Consider the following 6,304-nt stretch of genomic DNA (forward strand, 5'->3'; position numbering starts at 1 on the left):
AGCTCTGCTCTGCCTCCACTATAGCTTTTCTATAATGATTTTTCTGCTTTCCAATAGCTGTTTTGTCTTCTGTAAATTGAGAAGGGACAACAACCTTCATCCAATAAATCAGCATTTCTGAATCACCATTTAGGAACTTGAAGGCTGGGGTCTGATTGCCTGTTTCATCGGTTTTATTTATTGAGACTTAAACACAATTATTTCTACTGTCCATGGGTAGAGTCATTGCTTGCCTTTTTTTCACCTGCAATGGCCTCTCAAATTACATGCTGTCTATGAGCTTTGCATCTACTCCTGTCTTCTGGATTTTCTTTTCTTTTATTAGGCATCAGCAGCACAAAATATATCTTCCTTGTAAAAGGTTGTGTTCATTGTAAAATAAAATTAGGAAAACAGAAAAGAATAGAAAATAAAACAGTAAAATATGGGTACTATTAATATTTTGATTTGTCTCCCTTCAAGTTTCCTTTTCCTTACATGTATGTTTTTAAGCAATTGGCAAAAACATTATATGTACATTATATATGCTAATAGTATGGTCTAATTGATGTCCTTGCCAGGAAGTAGTATATAGTTTCCCTTGATTTCTACAATACCTGGCTAGCTTGCTTTTGTTACTTCATCTGAAGATAACACTCTGTCTCAACTGTAACTATCTTGGATTTTCTGGCTTCCCCTTACTTTGTTCCCTCTATCCTTTACTATCCCCATCACTGAGAAATTATCACATATTTTGTGGTCAAAAACATGGCCAATGTTGATGATCTTTCCAAGTTTAATACATACTGTGCCTCTGTCACTCTAGTTCTATATGTACTTGGCATAAAATGGATATTCAAAGCTTTGACTATTTATGGCTATGTAGGAAAAAAAAATAACTTTCTTTTGCAGCTCCCTGCTTAAGTGATAAGCTCTTTATTGGGGACCTTGGATGAGCTTCAGGATATCCCTGTGCAAAGTTGGTGGAGTGTGTTTTCATTTTTCTGGTGAAAGAATCTCAAAGCTTTTATCAAGATAAAGGGGTACAAGAATTTAACATTTTCAAGACTTGCTGCTCTAAGTCATGATTATTCTCAAATGAATAAGATTAAAAATAAGAACTAGCAAGGATTCTATACAGCACCAAAATATCAGATAAAACACATATATCATAAAAGAATTAAATACATCATCAGTTTATAAAGTGGAAATTAATATCTATAAATTTAGGTATTCCTTTAATTTTTTTAAGAAAAAAAATCTTTAACAATTGAATTTGGTTCCACTCAAAAATAACAGCAGCTAAGCATTAGATATGGTTTTATGAATTTATATAGGGTAGATAAAAATCAGCTAGACACGTGATACCTGTAAGCAGTTTACAGAGTAGGACAGAGGATAGGCAAATATACATGTAACCATTGTGGTAGATAAACAAGTAACATGTACAAAGTGTTAGATACAAATAAACCAGAGTGTGAAGAAAGTACCTTTAAAGACAGCAGGTTACAGTTTAAAGATTGCTATCAACTTTGAATGTGATGACTTTTTTACATTTCCATTTAAAAATAAAATATTTATATGCATCTGAAAATCAGTGACTTTGCCATTACAAGACTCAATTTTAAAAACTCTTAATTTTTCAGAGAAAAGCATGTCACAATTTAAATGCCATTTAAAAACATACTGTTAACATGCATTTAGATTTAACATAAAATTTAAAGGAGTAAGTGCTCAATAATATTCACTCTTCAACTATATTGTCAAAAATTTTTTATATTTTGATATAAAATTTATAACCTAAAGAAAAATATTGATCAATTATCCCTCTCTCAAACTCCTATTAATCATAGTATTGGAAGTTCTGGCCAGGGTAATCAGGCAAGAAAAAATAAATAAAGGGTATTCAATTAGCAAAAGAAGAAGTCAGATTGTCTCTATTTGCAGATGACATGATTGTATATTTAGAAAACCCCATCGTCTCAGCCCAAAATCTCCTTAAGACGATAAGCCACTTCAGCAAAGTCTCAGGATACAAAATCAATGTGCAAAAATCACAATGTGCAAAAATCACCTATACACCATTAACAGACAAACACAGAGCCAAATCATGAGTGAACTCCCATTCACAATTGCTACAAAGAGAATATAATACCTAAAAATACAACTAACAAGGGATGTGAAGGACCTCTTCAAGGAGAACTACAAACCACTGCTCAAGGATTTAAAAGAAGACACAAAAAGATTGAAAAAACATCCCATTGATTTTTATGGTTTTTTTTTGTGTGTGTGTGTCTCTATCTCCTTCAGTCAAAATAACAAATAAAAAGGTGAAATATATTTTAAAAAAGAATTATGTTAGTGTTGGTTTTATTCATTGCGGTGATCCATTTTTTTTAAATCTGCACGGAATTATAAGCTTCAGTTATTAGTTTTTAAGTTGACAAATTTGATTTGGGTGTGTTCTTAATACTTTGATTCATATTTATGCATTTTAAATTCCATAATTTTAGTTTTTTGTACTATACTCTCAGGAAATCCTTTTATGATCTTTCTTGGCACTAAAGTTTCATCTCTCTTTGTTCTTCTAATTATTACTTTAAGCATAGTTCTGCAGTTCTATTTTGTTATCCATAAATTCATATTTTTCCATAAATTCAATCCTATTTGTGAGGCTTGGCTAACATAGCCTGGTCAATTAGAACCCAGAAATTATACATGAAGTGTCAAGCTATGTTTATATTTTTTGTGGATTTACATACTAAGATTCTTATGAATTTCATGTGTCATATAAAACTATTTTTTCCTCTTCATATTTTATCAGTATAATTTGTTAGTGCAAGATTTGGTTGAATGCTAATGACAAAATAATAGTTAAAATACTGCTTATATAAGGTAGTAAATGTACTGTTGCATACTGTGGCCTTTGCCAGTTGAAAATAGTCCATGTCTACATATTTTGTAGAATTAAGACAAATAGTCATCACTTTAATGGCTAGCTACATATTTTTTTACCAGGAGATGCTTGATTTGTTTCAGAAGAAAAACAACATGTAGAGCAGCAGCTGCAATTGGAGACACTACTTGATTAAAATGGGTCAGGTAGTGAAGGAAATTAAAACTACTTTTAATTTCTATATTTCATCGACATTCTACATAGTCCAAACTGCCCAGTGAAAGATAAATACAAATTTAATTTAAAAATTGTGTGTCTATCTGCTATTAGGTGGGGTCGCCAATCTTTCTGACATTCCATAGTTGAGGTGGGGTTTTATAATTACTGTTATAATTTTGGGTGGGAGTGAAGGGTTATATGATTTACAACGGAACCTTTTTTAAAAAAATATTTTTCAAATATACTTTTATTTTCTTTTTTCCTTCCCCACATTCAGAACTTCTCCACACACCACACTTCTTGCAGCTATCAAGTCACTTGATGTTGGCCGGGTACCATTTTATCCCTAAAACTTTGTTGACATCAAAACATGACAGCTGACCAGTGTTATATCCATAAAATACTTACAAAGCACAGCATATTAAGCTTTAGAACTTGGCAATTAGACCACATAAAAAGAGGCCAAGACCCCCATCCTATATGTTTGGAATAAGGTATTCACTAGTCCCTATCTGGCGACTGTACACTGGTTCAAAGGGCAGCAGAGGCAACAGGCAGTTACTTCAGAGGACACAGAACACAATGATCTGGAAGAATGTTATGATGTTACTCAGTGTCATGTACCACACACCTTTCTCCAAGGTGGTCTCATAACTCTAGAATGGCAGGTCCAGCTGATACAAAATGAAGACAGACAACACAACATTTACCCTATGGAGATATCCTACTCATACTATGCACATGCTGTGATTTTGAACATAACTTGTCCCAAAAACTTGTCATGATCATCCTGGCTTTTTAGGTTAGGTGATCCATCAATCTTGCACTCAACTGTTAATTCTTTCTCAGCGCTGTTAGGAGCCAAGTTAACCTGAACAGCAACTAATGGCTGTAGACACCCCATGTACAGTTTTTTCCCCACAATATGGGAAATATTTTAAGTCCATAATTCCACTATGAGGATAAGTTGTTATATTTGTTTGATCTTCATTCTTCAAAATACAATCTATCCTTGGCACTCCTTCAGGCTTTAATCCAATTATTCTGTTCATTTTCACAAGAATACAAGGTTTTCCTTTAGATAGCCAAAGCCAGGATCACTCATACCACGCATGCTTGAAGTAACAAAAGAGGAAACTGACATGCAACATAAGCTGGACCCTTCTGTTCAAAAAGTGCTCCATCAGGACAGGTTGTGAGAAACTTCTTAAAGTCTGCAATGTACTCTGCATAGGAAGTTGGGTCAGACATACTAAATGTATATTCCAATGCAGTTAAACTGGTTTTGGAAAAACCGTAAGTCCTGGGCTAGGAACCTGGTCACGATATTTTGGAACCTCATTGTTGAGAGTCTGAAGCATAACCCACATCATGAATGAGAAGAATATAGCCAGGAATCCATAAAAAACTAGGTAGAAGAGCAAGATCAAACCCCAGCTCTTGGCGGTGCACCCCAGGAACTAACTCTCTGGTGGTCAGGTTGTAGATAAGAGCTTCCACTGGCCAGGCTCTGGTGGAGGGGCTTCTTCTCGTTCTTTGTCATCATGTGTGCATGGAGGGCAAGAGGAGCGGCAGCTACGAGGATGCAGCTGAACCTCTTTATCATTATATTTTCTTTTCCATAAGTGAAGAAGTCAGCAAAAGAGTTGCTGTTATAGGAGTTAATTATTTAAGTATAACCTCTGGAACTTGGGAAGTGACACCTTGTAGGATTCAAATTTTCACAATCAGACATATCATGGCTCAATCATCTTTTATCGTCTGACACTTATTACTATGTATTCTTTTTTAAAAATAAGTTCTGGGGTACATGTGCAGATCTTGCAGGATTGTTACACAGGTATACACATGCCATAGTAGTTTGCTGTATTACTATGTATTCTGACTGCTGGACTGGAGTTGCATTGTGGATTCAAGAAACTAGAGTATTATTAAATAAGCCATAAAATATTTATGTAGTTCTCTTTCATCTTATCTGAATAAGTGACATGTATAAATTTAAGATTAGAGGGTAAGATCAATTTGCATGTATGTACTAGAGAGATATTCTTCTTCAAGGGTACTGGTCACACTGTCACACAATAATACAACAGCTTTTTATTTGATGGGCTGCATTATATTACTTGACTTCAAGTTATACTAAAAGCCTATGGCAAAATGTCATGGTACTGGTATTAAAGTAGACACACAGATATATAAAACAGATGAGGATGCTCTCCAATAAAGCCACTTATCTATAGCCAAATGATCTTTGGCAAAGTAAAAAAAAAAAAAAAAAAAAAAAAAAAAAAAAAAAAAAAACTGGGAAAAAGGCACACTTTTCCTGGACCCCTATCTTTTACCATAAAATGAACTCAAGATGGATTAAAGACTTAAGTGTAAGCCCCGAAACTGTAAAAATCCTAGAAGAAAACTGAGGAAAAACTCTTCTGAACATTGGTCTAGGAAAAGAATTTATGACCAAGTCTTCAAAAATAAACACAATAAAAATAAAAATAGACACATGACACTTACTAAACCACAAAGCTTCTGTTTCTTTCAGTGAAAGAAACAGAGTAAAAAGACAACATACAGAATGGGAAATATATTTGCAAACTATGCATCCAACAAGACTCTATAAGAAACAAAAAACTCAAATAACCCCATTAAAAAGTGGAAAAATGATATGAACAGACATTTTTCAAAAGAAGATGTACAAGTGACCAACAAATATGAAAATATGCTCAACATCAGCAATCAGAGAAATGCAAATTAAAACCACAATGAGATGTCATCTTACAACAGTCAAAATGGGTATAATTAAGAAGTCAAAAAGAAATATATCTTTGGAGGAGGATCCAAGATGGCCATTTAGGAACAGCTCGGGATTGCAGCTCCCAGTGAAAGTGCAGAGGGTGAGTGGACGCCGCATTTTTTTGCCCATAGACTAGGAGATTCCCAGGCGGAGGAGCTCCATGGGTTGCCAGCGCGGCTGTGCCAGCCGGTACCACTGCTTTGCCCCGTGCAGCTGCTTTGTTGGTGCCCTGAAGCAGTGGTTCTCCATATAAAATACACCGGTCCAGGTGCCCTTTTGGCTATTGATTGGAGCCATGGGAAGTCGCCCATTCATCTGTTTAAAAAGGGGGCTGAGCAGGGAGCCAGGACAGTAGATTCCAGGGCAAAAAAAAGCGCCATGAATCTCAGTGCCGCTGTTTAAGCCAGCACAGTGAG

The 6,304-nt window shown here is 35.0% G+C and overlaps 1 pseudogene across 1 annotated transcript; it reads right to left on the reverse strand.

Annotated features, from left to right (window-relative positions):
- Nucleotides 1-3,321: 3,321 nt before the first annotated feature.
- On the reverse strand, nt 3,322-4,637 carry LOC108296286 (annotated as a pseudogene). Its single transcript, XR_001821800.1, has one exon. The product of XR_001821800.1 is annotated as a sodium/potassium-transporting ATPase subunit beta-3-like (transcript).
- Between the last annotated feature and the right edge of the window lie 1,667 nt (nt 4,638-6,304).

Source organism: Cebus imitator, unplaced genomic scaffold, assembly GCF_001604975.1.
Source record: "Cebus imitator isolate Cc_AM_T3 unplaced genomic scaffold, Cebus_imitator-1.0 Scaffold700, whole genome shotgun sequence".
NCBI classification, from domain to species: Eukaryota; Metazoa; Chordata; class Mammalia; order Primates; family Cebidae; genus Cebus; species Cebus imitator.